Here is an 18,403-nt window from a genome sequence, read left to right as displayed (position 1 = left end):
GAGAGGGAATATGTGCTCCAGAACTGCCCAGCCAAAGTAGGGTATCTAGGTTGTGATTCTCTTCACTTGGATTTAGAGTGAAGAGAATTGCCATGCTGATGCTTGTACTTAAAAAGGCATCAATATGCCTTCTGTTACCAGGTCAGCGAAACAGTGCTTTCTAGTGCATGATTTGTCTCATCCTATCTCAAATAATTACTAACCAGTTATACTAGATACAAAACCATTAGGATCTTCAGCAGCGTTCAAACTAATCTCAGTGTTCGAGCTACTTCTGAGCTAACCTCACATATAAAGGAAAGCTGGCTTATATGCTTGTTATGATTGCTTTATTGCACTTTCTTGCTTTGTTCTGACTGATCCTATGATTTTTTTTGTCCTATTCCTACTATACAGAAAGGTCAGGTATGAAATATTAGATAATCATCTGAAAAGAACTGCATCACTGTGTCTCTAGGGGCATCAGAAAAAAAAAATTGTTGATGGACATTTTTTAGAATATCTGAGTTCAGTATCTAATTCTCAGAAAATTTTAGCTATGGACTGTAAACCAACTGAATTCCACACGAGTCCCCATTTAGCAGACATAAATTAGGAGAATAAATATAAACTTCAGTTAAGAGAGTCTCCATGCAAACACCTTCTGACTTTGAAATGCTACCATATTTCGCTAAATATAGCATCTTGCAAACATATTTTCAATTGGGAGAGCTATATGTTTTGATCAAATACCACCATTCTTCTGAGATGCAGGTACTTAATTTTCAAGATCCGCTCTGTTGTGCATGGTCAACTTTCACTCGTCAGGGCTAAATGTTATGCAAGACCCATCAGACATTACCAGGAGACTGAAACTTCACACAGCTAGAAAGCGATTATAGTTTTCAAAATCTCAAGCTGAGTACCCAAGTCCTAGACCCTTCTCAAGATAAAGGAATATGAAAATCCTTAAAGAGTTTCTGAGCCACTAATGGGTCACAGTGAAGCTTAACTGACAAAGTTGAAAAAAAAAAGAAAAAGAACAATCAAAGGAAAAACTGATGCCACAGTTGATGGATGAGGATATTCTTGCAGATGCTACAGATATGAAAGAGGTAGTTAAAAACATCGTGCAGCAGATGATAGGCCCCAAAAGTCTCTTGAATAGGAACTCTGGACCAAATGAGTGACATTTATGGTCTTGATCAGATTAGTAGTATCACTGCAGAGCATAGTAGGTCTCCAGATGGCAATACTGCAAATCATGTTAAAAGTATATCACCAGGTCTGTGTAGAGGTTTTGGACCATAATAGCTAAAGCTGTTGCTGCATGTTTAGGTTTAAGTTTACAATAATTAAATACCTGTGCCAAAACAAACAAACCAACAAACAAAAAACTGGTGGAACTGCACCTATCATTTACTAGCATGACAACACACTTAAAAATAAACTGTCTTTTCTTTTGCTTACTTAAGCACCTAAATCTGCCACGTATTGTTAAAAGGCTAGAACAGAGAAGAGAAAGGCAAGGAAGCATGTTGAGATGAGGGTGAGGGGAGCTAATGCCTCAAAAATTAGTTGCCTACAGCACTTTTTTTTCCTAGTCAAATATAGCTGAAGTCTAACAAAGGTTGCTACAACAAGTTTTTCATTTGTCATATCAAAACATTTTCAACATCCACTACCAATATGATACTGAATTTTGGATTGCCATTAATGTCAACCCATTTATAATTTTGGGTTGCAGCACTACAAAAGGCAGATGACAAGCTACTATTTTACAGTTGTCGTTGAAATGGATAAAAATGACTAGTCCTTTAAAAGAAAGGGTGTGAGGGGGAATTTTTAGAGGGTGTCTGAGAGTGTGTGTGTATGTGCGTGTGTACACACGTGCTTGTATGCTTTTCAGAAAGCAGACCACAGCAGGTGCATGGTGATTTTTAAAAATCTGCTCCCATAGAAATTTCACCCAGAGTGTTTGAAAGACTAAGGCTGGGCTCTCTTTCTAATATCACTAATTAAGGTGTGACATTAGCAGCCATGCATACTTTGGTTAGAGGGATTTATGTGAATAAGAAGAACCTGAAATGGATGAGGGAACCTGAATGCAATGACAGGGATAAGATCAGGGACAAAAATTACCAGGAGATGGAATTCTCTTCAGCTGACACAAATGCATATTGCTGGAAAAAATAGTAGGCACTCATTTATAGTGATCTCTGCCTAATTGGAATCATTCTTTTGAATACATATCTTTAACAAAATGGTATGTTTAATAGAAATGATAATGCAGTGCAGGATGTGAGACCCACTGGAATGACTGAGCATCTTATTGAACTGCAGATAATGTGATGAACACTTATTTGGATTCTTCTTACAGGTAGACTCCAAAATGAAATCTCAGAACTTAGTATTTTATCACCATCCCCTGCCTCCCCAAAAAATTGAATGAGTGAAGAGAAATTGATAGGAAATGTCTATGTATGTGGTGTGTGTTGAGGTCACTTTTCTGATGTGCTTGGTTTCTGTTTTTAATGCTATAAAAGCAGTATAAAGTTACATTTTCAGCATTTCAGCATATTGAATATGTTGACAAAAAAAAAGAATGGCAAAGAAAGAAAAAGAAATTGTATTTAAAAAGAACTCACAGGAAATTGTAGGGGAGTTTTTGTAGAATAGCATCTTGGACGGCCAACATTACCTAGGTAACCTTATCAGGTTGCTAACTATTAAAGGACAAGATGACGTTAGTAAAAGTATTGGAAATAACAAATTTGGGTATAAGTGTAGCGCACCTGGGATGAATGAGGGGAAAAAAATGGGGACAAAATATTTCTTTAGTTGGAGACTGCAATAGAAAAAGAGAGGGACCAAATTAGTAGGAAAGAAAAATCATGGCAAAATTGAGAAAAAAAGTGGTTGGTTGTGTGTAAGCAGGCAGCTTACACACTTGTCTGCTCTTGCCTGGGCATAACCCTGCACCTGATCATTGCTAGCAAAATTCAAGTTGAACTAATCAAGTGGGAGGAGACCAGCATCCAAAAAGAGTCAAGGCCTGAGCTAATGTCCAAATCAGGGGCCAAGGGTCTGGGCATGGATGTTAGATGGACTTAAAATCTGTGCTAATATTTGAACTACTCCTCGGCTGTGCTGATAAGGTTGGACAGGCATGTGTGTAGCATGTGTGCATGTGCATTCACCTGTGCATGTGTTTACTGAGAATAATAGCATATGTATATGTAACTTTCTCACATCTAGCTTACATGGAGGAACAACTTTGCAGCTATTGCCTGTGTGCCATTTGTAGAAAGGATGCTCATCCCTTTCATTAAAAAGGGCAGGTGGCTGGACAAGGCTCAGCATCCACTCAGGTTGCAAAGCAGCTTTCCAGAGATGCAAATGACTCAGGTGCTTCTGCCTCTTCTGGATCTTCCCAAGTGTGGATGGCTTATCACAGAAAAGGCACTTCCGACATGCCGAGGAGAGGCAATCTTAAAGTTCAGATGGTGATGTGAGGCTTGTGGCCTGGAGTGTTCACTCCACCTGACAGCCCTGTGAGCCTTGAAGATTTTCCTTCCAGCCCTAATGGGATCATATTTACATTGCTACTCCTAATTAACATAGGTGAAAATGAAAAAGGTTTTGCTTTACTAAGCAGGAGAGAACAAAGACTGAGCCTGACTTGTGGATACAGCTTCTCTTTCAAGAGTAAAACATAGAAATGTTCAGTACATCAGATGAAATTATGAGCCATCTGTGAACTGAGTATCAAAGACACAATTAAAATACCAACATGAATTCTCTTCAAATAATTTATAACAACACTTTGTGTACACATCTCAGTTCTTCCCTAAGCTCCAGACCTCTCTGTAGTGATATTTTAATTTGCATCCAGAATATTGAAAAAACAATAATAATAGGAAGAAGAGGAAAAAGAGGGAGGAAAAAGGTTTATGTTGGAATGCAAGAATACTGGTTTTCGTTTCAGTATATTAGAGTTGAAGACTCAGCCATAGCGTTACAGATCTATGCCTATAATCTAAGAATAGCGGTGAAAGCAACAAGAAGAGCATAGATGGGTTGCCAAGAAATTTTCTGTTACCAAGAGATAATGGCTTTGACATTGAAGTGAAGTAAAAACTCCCACAAAATGAGAACAAGGAAATTAAAAAAAAAAAAAAAAAGGATGAAGAAAAAGGCATTGCTGGGCGCAACTTGCTGGTTGCACCGAGGCTCAAATCGGAAGCTGGAAAGAGGGGAAACAAGCAAATACATAAAGATGCTGCTTTCAGACATGTTGTTGGGTAACTGTGGGTTTATCAAATATTGACAAACATGAAATGATTGTAATCAGTCACTGTCAGAAGGGAACAGGTACCCTCCTCTCTTTTACAAATGATCCAATTAAAGGAAACGTTGGCTATAAAAGTCAAAATCAACAATGTACTGTACCCTGACAGCCCATCCAACATATAAAATCAAAAGTACATTCTTCTTCTAGCCAGCACAAAGCAATAGTAGCAACTTTCCCACCTCTTTAGTCAAATATGACACCGTATCAATTGATCAAAATTTAGTATTTATTAAACACTGGCTTCTGAAGAATGCAAAATGCACTGTTCTTTCCTTATTTCAATAAAGTTTAAGTTAAAGGCATAACACTTGAGAGAGCTCAACTGTTTTATTGTGGTTAGATATAGCTATAACTTGCAGAATAGATAGATCTAAATGTATATTAATACATGTTTCTTGAGAACAGACCACATCATATATATTCTCTGCTCAAATGCTTTCAGAATAACGCAGTCAACTGTCATAGAAGTGCAGAGAGGACAAGGCAAAAGCTATGAATATGGAGCCAAAGCTATTTCTAATACAGGATCATTCCCTTATTTCTTTTTTTTCTTTTTCATTCATTGTTTTGCATTAAAGTCTAACTGGCTTGTACATGGGATGCTTTTATAGAAGGAAACTTCCCTGTCCCAAGTAGATTTCATCAATACAGGAAAATGTGATTATTCTGCTGATATTGAATCATTGTTTGGCATTTTCCTGCTGTTCTTGCTGTATGGGAAGATCATTAAACATGACTCTATGTCAGCACGTGGTGAAAATGAAGCCTAAGTATGGTCCTGACAGGAAATGCCTTAAGTATGTATTGCTTTTTGATAACCTAGACTAATTAGCCTTAGTTATAGATCATCTAATGTTACCTAAACAATTTCTCCGCCTCCTTGCTGTTTATTCTAACTTGCAGTTTTGTTGGCTCCTTATATTCTAGTAGCAATTTTAGTTTTCTTAGCTTTCAGAGGGGAATAGGAATTCACAAAGACATGATTCAATTACAATTTTTGACTGATTAAACAAACAAACAAACAAAAAACTCTCTCAAAGGCTTTATTTATGTAGATGAAATTGCAATTACTTAATTGAGCAAAAAGGGTCTGATCCACAAACCACCAGTATCACTGGAAAACACACCAGCTAGATTCAGTGTGCATTCTATCAGACCCTAAGAAAACAATTGATCTTTTTATTTGCTGAATTTCAATGTTCATAAATTATGCACACTTCTGATATAATGGACATTTCCTAATGTCTCACATTGGCTGCTTGATTGTCATTTTACTTTTAAATCACTTGCTTTCCCAATTACAAGACAAAACAGTTCATAAAATATTGATGCCTCAAGGGACCTGCTTGTACAGTTGAAGAAATGCGTGTCTAAATTTAATATCCCATTTTTCCCTCTTCCCCTAACAGAGAGTGGACAGTGCCAACACAGGAAAGTGAATGGCTTTTCCATCCTTTGTTCTTATAACAAGAAATATGATGTTGCATCTGTGTCCTTATTAAGCTTATAGCATATAAATAAAAAGCACAGTTTGCAGGGTTTAAAACGATGTTTTTATAAATTAAAGATAGACTATGGATCTTGAGTAGGTTCAAGAATTCACATTGGCAGTTGTTTCATTTATTAGCATTAACAGACAGAGAGTTCATCATCTAGGAGATCTTAAACTTAGGAGGCATCAGGTTCAAAAACAAAATCAAGTTATAAGGTTTTTCCTAATATATGACATTAAGCCTGTAATGCTTAATTTTATGTGAATTCAAGGGAAAAACAGACAAGTTTCCTGTAGAGAAATATATTAAAAATGCATAAAAACTATTTGTGAGTCAGGAAATCCCTGTTCCACAAATTCTTGGATGTTGAGAGAGAGAATTTGCAGGGATAGTGTCGTATCTGCTTCCTTCATTGTTATGTTTTCTCCTTAGGTTAGCCACAAGCAGGATTAGAATCTGTTGTAGTCACAGCCTGCATATGAAGCTAAATGATCTGACTTCGTATAGTTATGTAATATTACCGTGAATGGGGGAAACAAAGGTTGCGATCAGGAAAATAAATATTGCTATCTTCAGTTTGTTAAAATGTTCCCAACAGAAATAACAACTAAGATGACAGTATTATAAAAATACAGAACTGAGAATGACCTTAATGACCTTTTCTGTGACACTATTGTAGGTAGGAAGTCCCATATCAAACAAAATCAGGAGTCTTCAGCTCTTGAGATATGATTCTCGTACCTTGGTCACAATGACTGAACACAGGTCAGCCTCTTGCTGAAGTAACAGAGCAACAGCTATGTCTGTGGAATTCAGAATTGTTATTCTTTGAGGGGGTTATAAGATGATTTGTGTAAATCAAGGAATTTAAAGAAAGAAGATTCTCCAAATAAAGCATATAGCTTTGTTCTTAGTTGATACACAGCTAGATGTTAGATGATACAGGGGTGTAGCCAGGGATATCAGGAGACCAATTAATTCCTGAGAAAATAAATGTTACAAAGCTGCTGTAAAGCTGTACTGTATGTGCTTCTTAAAAGAGCTTTTGGACCTGTTAATATCTAGATAACCTTAGAAACAAATCAACAGAGAAAAAGTTATGAATTATATTCTACCCAACATGAGAAATCACTCTTCACACTTAGTATGATATAATAATGCAAAAAAGAAAAAAAAAAGACTTGCACACTCAAATCCATGTATGAGTAGTATGACATAACTATGGTTTACATTAGTAAGACTTGTGTTATATCTGTTCTCCTCATACATTGTCTGTTTTCTCTTTTGTTGCTTTGCAATATTTAATTTATTTCAAAAGAGGTTTCTCTAAATGAATCAGATGAACTCTGATAAGTTATTTGAAGTAGTAATGCTGAGACACAGCATTCTGATAACCTACCTTAGCAAAAATTATGCTACTTAAAAACTGATTTCTTCCACACATCAGAGTTATCCAGAAAAAAAAAAAAAAGATGTTATTGGTCTATTTGTTTTGCATTCTCTTTCCTTTTAGAAGGAAAGTTTTTAGAATTTTAATACAATTTATCCCAGAGAAATGTGAATATTGATTTTAAATGAATGCCTGGAGTTAGACAATGAAAGTAGAGGAGAATTTCCTTAATCCCTAACATTAGTATGTAACAAGTCTTTGAAAATTGATTAAACTCCAAAGGACTGAAGGAAAGCATGTATCTATCTATCTATCTATATCTATGTTTGTGTGTATTTATATATATAAATATTTTATACATGTCTGTACATTTCAAAAGTATGACAGTAAGACAACTGATTAGTTAGCCTTTGTTCCCTTCTGAGCTACCAGATAATAGGGAAACCTAGAACTAAATAATTTGAATTCAAGTGATATAATGTATTTTCTGTTTAAAACGGTTTCATTTCAGAGTAAATCCTGAAGTCCCCCAAACTGTTACCTCTTTTTCAGGGTTTTTCATGTCTCACAGATGTGTTGACAGAATATATCTGGCTTCTCCAAAATGTTTGATTTCATCTTATACGAGTCTTTTTTAAAAAACTTGCAATGTATAAAATTGGTGGGGCATATACTGGCTAGACCAAAAAATTGTCTTGCCTCTTAAAATAGAGTTGCTATGTGCAATATGCTCCTACAGGGCTTGAGTCTTAATTCATTTACATTTGGATCTTTCCGTTTTGCTGGTTATCTTTAATAGCATTCTAAACAGTGATTACAAAACTTCACTCATAAAATTTGTAAATGAGATAAATTGTGAGATAAGCAGTGCTTTAAAGGAGAATTTAAGAACTTGAATATAAATATTTTGAAATTGCAGTATGCAAATTTTAAAGTCCTAGGAAATTCTTTTTTTTTTTATTTTTCCTATTTCCCTTCTGTGTAAAATGCCTCCATACTTCCATGAAGTAATGTTAAAATACATCAGCATTTACCAGCCTATTTTATCTCCTATTAAGGAGTTACTATGGGGACAGGATAGTCTTGAAGAATGATCATTTTGAATGGTCACAGTACAATGTATGTGGTTGAATACACTTGAATGAAAAATATTTTAAGGAATTAGGAATGTAGACTGTACCTCCAAGAAGCAAAGACATATCCTGGAATGTACTGAACCCAAGGCAGAAAAAAAAAAAAAAAAGATAGGTTCCTGGGAGATAATCACTTTAATAAAAGCCCTCTGTGTGATACTGTCAATTAGATAGTTAATATATTCTTTTTGTGAAAGAAAAATATTCTGTGAATTGGAAGGAAGGTAGTGACCTGCCTTTCATGTGTAGCATTTTTAATTATTAACATTAGAATATGATATCTCATTTTAGTGTCCAAGCTTCATGAATACAGAAGTGCAAAAAACAGCTAGAAATGTATATACATGTGCAAAATCATAGCAGTCAATGGTTTGGAAAACTAGATCTACTAGACCTATGAATAACGAAGACTCAGATTATCCAATGGCCTGAAAGAAGAGCAAGGAAGAGGACTTAAAATGACTTCATACAGGTATTTACTGTGGGAAAATGTTGAATATATATGAAAAAGTGGGATTTAGCCAAGGGTAAGAGCTGTAAGCAGAGTCAGATCTACAGATCTAAACTTGTCCATAGGTGTACACCACTGCTTGTAATGGGGTTCTGGTATCATTCTAGAGAGCACAAAACTACTGGACAATGTTAGGACTTTCATCAGACCTTTATTTGGAAACCACAGTGTATTCAGGAGCTACACTGAACAGCTGAACACCACAAGATAGCTGAAAACCACAAGATTAATGGTGATACCATGTTGTTATATTTTTTTTCTGAAATATATTCCTTGATCCTAGTTTTAGGATAAATTGTTATTTATTGAAATGAGTGGGAATCTTCTGTTCATCTGCTGCTTCCATAGCTACTTGGGAGAACAAAAATATGTGGATTGACTTTATTAAGTTTGTGATGCTAAAATTTCTCCATAAAGACACTGTTGTTTATAAGCAAATACCATACTGCAGAAAAAGTCTGGAAAGTAGCTCCACGGAGAGGGATTTGGGAGTCCTGGTTGACAACAGGTTAACCATGAGTCAGCAATGTGCCCTCATGGCCAAGAAGGCCAATAGGATCCTGGCCTGCATCAGGAGGAGCGTTGCCAGCAGGTCGAGGGAGGTGATCCTGCCCCTCTACTCTGCTCTGGTGTGTCCATACCTGGAGTATTGTGCAGTTCTGGGCTCCCCAGGACAAGAGGGACGCGGAGCTTCCAGAGAGGGTCCAGCGTAGGGCCACAAAGATGATTAAGGGACTGGAGCATCTATCGTATGAAGAAAGACTAAGCGAGCTGGGCCTGTTTAGACTGGAGAAAAGAAGGCTGAGAGGAGATCTGATCAACATGTTCAAGTACCTGAGGGGTGATTGTAGGGAGGATGGGGCCAGGCTCTTCTCCGTGGTGGCCGGTGACAGGACGAGGGGTAACGGGTGCAAATTGAAACGCAGGAAGTTCCACCTGCATATGAGGAAGAACTTCTTTCCTGTCAGGGTGCCAGAGCCCTGGAACAGGCTGCCCAGAGAGGTTGTGGAGTCTCCTTCTCTGGAGATCTTCAAAACCTGCCTGGATGCCAATCTGTGCCACGTGCTCTAGGTGTCCCTGCTGGAGCAGGGAGGTTGGACTAGATGATCTCTAGAAGTCCTTTCCAACTTTAACCATTCTGGGATTCTGTGAAATCACTTACAGGGTGTTCCGGATGGGCTCGGGATTCGGCAATAATCACACCAGAACGAGGTGACTACATCGAGCATTTATTCAGGTGAAAGCACATAAAAGAAGCAAAGGATGGATAACTAATCATGAGGTGATACCTGCCGATCTGGACCCAAACATCCTCTTGAGCTGGCAGATCAGAGAGAGAGAGTTGCTGACCGGCTCCCGCGGAGACAGCACAGGCCTCAGAGTTAGGAGTTTCTCCTTCCCCCAACTCTCTCCGCACTGTCCTCTCTATGCCCAGTGCATCCTGGCATGTAGGGTCAGTACGACCCAGGAGGCAGGACAGGGGCGGGGGGTGGGGGGGGACACAAACTCCGCCTCTAGTTGCGCAACTCTCCTCCCTGGGTGCGCAGGCGCGCATACCAGTCGGGGGTCCCAGCCCTCAATTCGAGGGTCCTGCCTTCCTCCTCTTCTTCCTCATTTCTGGGTGTTTGGCCTCCAAAACTAGTTTGGACGACATCTGTGGTTAAGTTGGCTACAAGCCCAGCCAAGCGGCTGGCTTCAACAGGTTTACGGAGGGGGCTGCCTGTGAACCGGGCTGAGTAGCTGCATCCGTGCTCCTTATCACTCAGCCCAGGCAGGCAAACATCCTTTTTCTCAAGGTCTGGCCTCTGCTTCTCACAGGAGTTTTTTATGACTCTACAGATCACAGAATTTTGCATCTCCAATATACAGAGTCAGTAGGATTTTTTCCTACAGTACATCATATAATTTAAAGGAATGCATTTCACTTAAAGCAACAAACAACCTCAGTCTGAGATTGGCCATGATTGAAGCTGTGATATTAAGTGGTATGCAGTGACAGAGAATCCTTTTAGACACTTATCTAGTTTGTTGTGCTCAGGCTGAAAGTCCCAGAGTCCTGATGCTGCAGAGACTCTTATATTGATGGTCCTTTAGTGTCTCCTGTGATGTAGACTTTTCTTTAAGGTGGGGATATGCAGCCTAATTATTATCGTTGGGCTGTATAAAGGGGCTTTGGGGAAAACCCCAGTTAGGAGAGTAAAGTACTTTGGGCAACACATCTTCATTAATCACAAGCAGTTAAATTTGAATATGGAGCTTAAGGTATGTAGACTGAACCATTGATCTTTCTTTGTCTTTGAAAATCTATCTTAAATAAAAAAAAGACACATAAAAGACACATCAAACTTAGAGAAAACTTTTATATTGATACATGATTTCTAGGCCTTACTTCCACAGGAAGCAGTATTAAAATTACTTTGATTGTACATATTAGCAACTCAACATTACTTTGACCTCCTCTGGCAGCAGCATTAACTTATTTATTGGCTTTAAAGCTCTTATGTGTCATCCATATTTTCTAGGGTCTCATCTACATGTACCTACATAATCTCTTGATATGAGCTTTTCCAGGCTGTGTACTAGAAATTTTAGGTATACTGTAATTGCGTTTGGCTTGTTTTGCGAATTCTCTCAAATCATACTTGCACATCCAGAAATCCTATAAATGCATGGTTAAATCCTCAAATTGAAATGAAAATCAATGTTATATAGATTATAGAATTTCAGCCCATGTTTTTGTGATGAGAGGTGTAGCCCATTTTTAAAGTTAATTTATTTCTTTATGTACTGTTATGTTCGATCTCTGCATCAGTCTGAACAATTAATTGTTCTCTACCTTTGATAGTCCTATTTTCAGTTTGTTTATATATAGCTGTTTGATGTTCTGTTTTTTTCTTTTCTATCACTGAAAAACATGTATACAAAAAAAGAGATTGATTAACGATATGAAAAGTTAAAGTCTGAAGCAGACTGTAAAATGACTTTGTGATGTCTACAGTAAATGTTTTTTAAGCTCAGTGGTGTAGTTAATCTTCATTTTAGATAGAGGGATAAACCTTATGATGTGTCCTGCAACTTAGATCCTATTTCTCCAACAGCACACGTCCTACGTGGTGTCTTATTCTGATATAGACTAAGAACCAGAGAGAAGCACTATTCAATTCTTTTCCATTTATATCACTCTATTTCACCCTGATCCTTCTTTTCCCTTCTCACTTCTTTTCTTTTGCTGGTTCAATGTGATTGTCTCTGGAATTAAGAAAGATACAGTCCAAACCTTATCTTTTATAGAAAGCATATTTATAATAATAATTTAAGGGTTTTCATCTGGGAAGAGAAAAGAATTAAAAAACTGAGAATGAAAAAGTTTTAAATAATGAATAGGAGAGTGCTGATATTTCACTTTAGTCTCTCACCTAGCAGCACAAATTCAATGAGCTGGTGAATTAGTTATTATTTATACAATATTATGCAGTGGGAGAAATACTAGAAATGTAAGGACAAAAAGTAAGATGATCAGAAGCCATTTATCCTGCTTTCACTCCTTGGTTCATTTATCATTTGGTCTCTGGGCCAAGACTATCAACAAAAGTGAGTATTAATGATAATTGCTCTTGTGGATTTGGAGATGACAGTGTACATCCATTAAGAGCTATGATGGCACAGAATTTCTTCTCAGCTACACTCTTACAAACCTTTTTCTTCACTGGAATTAACCAAGTGCTAATGAAGAGGACATTGTTGCAGGATTTACACTTTCAATAAAGATGAGTAACGTGCGAGTGCCTGAAAAAAAATTACTTGACATACTCTTACGAAGTATGTGATTGCCAGATACTTTTAATATATTTCAAGTTAGTACTCCTGAAATTAAAGCTTCATGCTTCATCAGTACCCCTTTGAGAAGTTAGGTTCCAGTGTTAGAAAAGTGGAACATGGTTTTCAAGTTTTCTTATTTTACTCATGTTGATTCCAGACAGCTATTAAGTTGCATGACATATCAGGCCTTCTCCTGCTTGTTAACATTGCTGGTTTAAGTAAACATTGCATTTTAGTGGCAAGTCCTGGTGTTTAGAATATGAAGAGGTGAAAAGGTGCTTACAATAAGCAATTGCATTTGAGTACATTGAATTTTGGTCTAATATTGATTAAGCTGCACCAAAGATTAAGAAGGACTATAACTAGCAGAAAAGGAGCTGAAGATTAAAGGGTTTTTTTTGTTTGCTTGTTTGTTTATTGTCAAAAAAAATGAAAGGGAGAGAAAAAAGAATCTTAGTCTAGGTACAGCTCTTAGCTCACTGCCTGCTCATAGTTCTTAGCAACTGTAGGGGAACTATATTAGCTTAAAACTAACTGAAACTAACTTGCACTTCTTGGCTGTGAGAATGGATTTAAGAGTGTAGGCACTATCAGTAACTGACCACTGTGGTGGCTTAGCTGGCATATATTAACTCCTAGTATCTAGATCAGGTAGCTGATAGAGCAGATTAGGGAAGGAAGGAGCAGCCAGATGCCTTAAAGTGTATGACCTGAATCTGTGAATCAAGGGAGTATTTGTTCAGTTGCCTATGTACATTCACAGTTAATTTTTGGTAATAAGCAGATTGGATTTTGTGGGGACAAGCTGTACCTGGAGCATGTGTATGGATCTGCTTTAGTTTACTTAGAAGGCGATTCCACACATTTTACATGGTTTAGACTACAGCGAAATACATGCTGAGGGACCTCTTTACTAACCTCTTCTTGGTACACTTGCAGGAGCAGCTGCTGTAGTTGCCTTTGTTTATTCTAGCTTCACATTAATTACATTACACTGAAATAAAAGTTTTGTCATCTCTTACTTTCAAAGATAAAACAATGTTCTTCTCTTTGGAGCATAATGCTTTTAAAGCTTTTTTTTCTTGTTGTTGCATCTACCCTTGTTGTTAGAGTTGGGCTCTGACTGGAGTTGCACTATTGAGAGACATATATACATATATAAGATACATGAGCGTATGTTTTCCCTTTCATTCATTTTTTGCAATAAAATTAAACATGTAAGAAGGATTTGGTCTATGTTATAAAATGTAGGGCTTGTTCATTTTAAAGTCAGAAATATTCTGCAATGCTGAGGCCTGTAGAAGTTGTGAATCTTGACCGTTATTTTGAGTGATAATCTGATTATGTGGTTTCTACACTTGAGAAATTCTAAAAATATTTGTGTATGCACTTAGCTTGTAGAGGCCTCTCTTCCTTTAAAGTTTTGGAATGAACAAAAAAGAAAGTAGATGGCCAAATGCTCTTTTTGGATCTCGAGAGTCATTATTACCTCTTTTCTTTGCCTTTGAGTCAACTAGGTATGTTCTGCAGACATAGCTGGTATTAATGAAATGTGAAGCATACCTGCTGTGATTTCATTTTTCTTATCTATCTAAAGTGATGGATGTAAGCTCAGCCTCAGAATCCATTATTCTAGAAGAGAGCAAAATGAGTATGTAAGAACAGCCACACTGGCTAAAAATGAAAGACCAGATAAACCAGTATCTTCTGTACAAGAATGGCAAGTAAGGGAAGCATAGGAGAGAACAACGCACATAAAAAGATAAACTTGGCTTCAGTCTCTAAATCGGTGATTGAGGAACACCCTGTGATTAAGTTTGCTTTTTGTCCATTGTAATCAGTTTTTGTGGATGAACACAAATCCCATGGAGGTGGGGTAGGGAATTGCCATTCATTTGTTATCTTGATCTCCATAACAGTAGCTGAGGTCTCAGTAGGCTCCACAATTTATTTTTCCATTGATTGAAAATGAATTTCTTTGGTATGTTTTTAAACTGATGGCTTGACAATTCTTTGAGCTTTTCTTCTTGCTATTTAGTCTACCCTTCGCCTACTGAAGTCATCAGAAAGATACTATAGCTGTCTAATCTAGGCATTGTGGTTGCTTCTTACCGTAAATGAGCCTAAATTGTAACTGTCCTTAAAAGTAGACAAAACTGCACATTACTCTTATACGTGTCCTCAGTTGCAGATGCTGTTACGACCGTTACTGAGTTACTAATTAATCCTAGACATCTTCTTAACCATGCTTAATTTTGGACATAAGAATGATGTTACTGCAAGCTATGTATCACTGCAGGACAGAGTTGAAGTAGGCAGTATTGAAAGGAAAAATCTAGGTGGGGTTTCCTATTCACCACGTACTGGGTACAGGTCCATTTCACAGCTATGCCCCAAACTCTAAATTGTTGCCAGTCCATCAGTCAAACGTGCATTTGTCCAGCTGGCCCCATGCAGAGACCTCTGCACATACTGATGTCTCCGGCGCACTGCAAGTTTGTTAGAACCCATCTGTAGCAATCTCACATAATTAGGTTGCAAGATTGGTTTGTTCAGATTCCTGCTCGAGTGCATTCCCCACTCTGCACTGCAGGGGAGAGAAAAGCATTTTTCTTTTAATAGGGAGTATGATAGCAAAACCACACAAGCTGGGGAGAAAGAAATGCAGAGGAACATCTGATTCTAATGCTGTTTTATAAGATCTTGAAATCAAACCACCAGCCTATTCTAAAAGGGAAGAATCCTAAACTGTCATGGGCACCTCAGAAAAACCAACAAATAGAGCATGGGATCTGCTGCTGCATCATTTTTTAAATGAATTACGGACAGGTGCTAAGGTTATTTGCCTGTGAGCCTGAAAAACAAACAAGAGAGATATGTCGGATGGTGTGCTGGGTGGCTTTTATATAGCAGTCTAACAGTGATATTTCATTGATAAGATATGTGAGAAAATATCAATGGCATATTTATCCATCTTTTATATGGCTAATTAGATCAGATGGTGTATTGGAGATGGAACTTTCTATGATCTGTAGAGTCATAAAAATCTCCTGTGGGAAGCAGAGGCCAGACCTTGGGAAAGAAGATGTTTGCCTGCCTAGGCTGAGTGATAAGGAGCACGGATGCAGCTGCTCAGCCCGGTTCACAGGCAGCCCCCTCCGAAAACCTGTTGAAGGCAGCCGCTCGGCCGGGCTTGTCACCAACTTAACCGCAGACGTCCTACAAATTAGCTTTGGAGGTCAAACACCCGGAAATGAGGAAGAAGAGGAGGAAGGCAGGACCCTCGATTTGAGGGCTGGGACCCCCGATTGGTATGTGTGCCTGCGCACCCAGGGAGGAGAGTTGCGCAACTAGAGGCGGAGTTTGCCCGCTCCCCCCCCCCCCCCCCCGGCTGCCTCCTCGGCCTGCCTCCTGGGTCGTACTGACCCTACGTGCCAGGATGCACTGGGCATAGGGAGGACAGTGCGGAGAGAGCTTGAGGAAGGAGAAACTCCTAACTCTGAGGCCTGCGCTGTCTCCGCGGGAGCTGGTCAGCAACTCTCTCTCTCTGATTTGCCAGCTCGAGAGGATGTTCGGGTCCAGATCGGCAGGTATCACCTCGTGAGTAGTTATCCATACTTTGCTTCTTTTATGTGCTTTCACCTGAATAAACGCTCGATGTAGTCACCTCGTTCTGCGTGATTATTGCTGAATCCCGAGCCCATCCGGAACAGATAGATAAGCAGATTGTTAATTGTAATGCAAAAATATTTTCCATGACAAAGGGCAGAATGCAGAAAGCAAGAAAATCTGACATCTATGTGTGCAGACACTGTTTTTTAGCAAGCTAGATAAACTCTCACTTGCCTTGAACATGCTTGGCTTATTTTAAACAAATCACTACATGTGCTTTACAGGTTTTACAATATAATCTATATTTTTAATGCAGTTATTAAAAAAACAGTCACTGCCAATCTCATCAGATCCTTTTCTCTCCACACCATTTTCTGAGCAGAGTGAGGAAGTGGTAGGTAGTGTCCTGAAGTAATCCTGGCATGCATAAAATGTTTTGAGTGCAGAGCCACTGCTTTGACTAAGAAAAAATGCTTTCTAATGCTGGCTGAGGCATGTTGTCTGATGTCTTACATTGTGAAGTATTGGCATGTTTACCGGTGAGGGAATAGTGGAAGGTAGAGACACAAGTATATTCATGCAGAAACAAACCAATATCCAACAAAAATGCAGAAAGAATTACTGAAATATACAAAATGAATACGCCGCATTCTCAGTATGGCATACCAGTAAAATATATTCTATGACAGGGAAACTGGACCAATGCAGGCTATTCATTTTAATTTTTCCATTAATTTTAATTATGGAATTCAAATGTATTATTCTTGCTTTAAAATTTTATGTCATGAATGCATGCCGAGAGCTTTGCAAAAGCACATTTCAAACAATTCACTTTCCAAGATCTGTGCCTCACAAGCTACAGAGGAACTGGGACCATAACCTACCCAGGTCTAAATTATTAATACATTTTTCATAATTCTCCATTACCCTTCTTGGAAAACCGTGCATTTCAAGTATTCTCAAATGATGAGGACATTTTACTTTACTGTTTTTACTTCCAAGTCTTGCTCGTTTCCAATTTTAGAAGTCTCTTCTTGCTACTGACATTGAAGATATTATTTACATATTTGTATATTGGAAGTGGGATGTCTGTCTGAATCTGAGAACCATTTTTTTTTTCCATTTTCCTCCTTTCTATATCTATGCAGAAATAGGAGTAGACAAAAGTTAGAAATGTGAATCTATCTATGCACACATACACACACTCTGGGTGCGGAGACATATGCAATCCTCAGCTGAGGATGTACCCAACTTATCCAAACACCCTCGAAAACATAAACCCCTGCAAAGACATGTCTGCATGTTCCTGAACACTCAGCTCTGTTACATTGGTTTTAATAGTATAAACAGAAAATGCAAATTCATACATACCCTTAATCACACAGACGAAGGGCCTCATTTGCATACTCTTCATAATTTTTTTTGTCAAGAGTTGTGAATGCTTTGTGTTTGCTTTAATCAGAATGTTGACATTTACACTGAAGCCAATTTCTCTTTTTCTATTCCATGTTTTGTTTAACTGCGACAAGTGACAGTAAACTGGAGGGAACAGACTTTTTAAATTGGCTCTTTACCCAGAATGCATAATTTCTCTTGTAGTAGTTTCCCTGCTGCCCACTCCCTCCCTGCTAGGCATTGCAAAAAAGAAATGTGAAAACATACTCCGAGAACACAGGAGTGAGGTGTTAGTGCTTTTAGATAAAGATTTTTTGTTGCATTTTAAAACTAGATTGCCGTACAGTTTCAAGCTATTAGCAAGAACCTATTACATCATAGCTTTGGATCCTTGGAGAGATGTGCTTAGTGTATTTCAGTAATTCAAGGCAAATAGAAAACCTACATGTGAAAATATTTAATGGCAAAGGCACCAACTGCTTAAGGCTGCAGCAGGAAGGAAGCATGGTTTCTATTAACTCTTTCCTTGTGTTTTTTTTTTTTTTTTTTTTCAATCCAACAGCTTTTGCTGCTCTCCCTAAAACTTTATCTAGGTTTTCAAGCCTATATTGATGTAGGGAACTACTGCTGCTAAACTGTGACTTCTGCATGGTCTGTGAGTGTGTGGTTACCTCCTCACTTATGCAGACTGCTTTGGTCTGCTGTTAATACCTCTCA

Source organism: Tinamus guttatus, unplaced genomic scaffold (genome assembly GCF_059628265.1).
Source record: "Tinamus guttatus ecotype Peru unplaced genomic scaffold, ASM5962826v1 Tinamus_guttatus_pri_ptg000290l, whole genome shotgun sequence".
NCBI classification, from domain to species: Eukaryota; Metazoa; Chordata; class Aves; order Tinamiformes; family Tinamidae; genus Tinamus; species Tinamus guttatus.
This window is presented reverse-complemented; position numbering follows the sequence as displayed.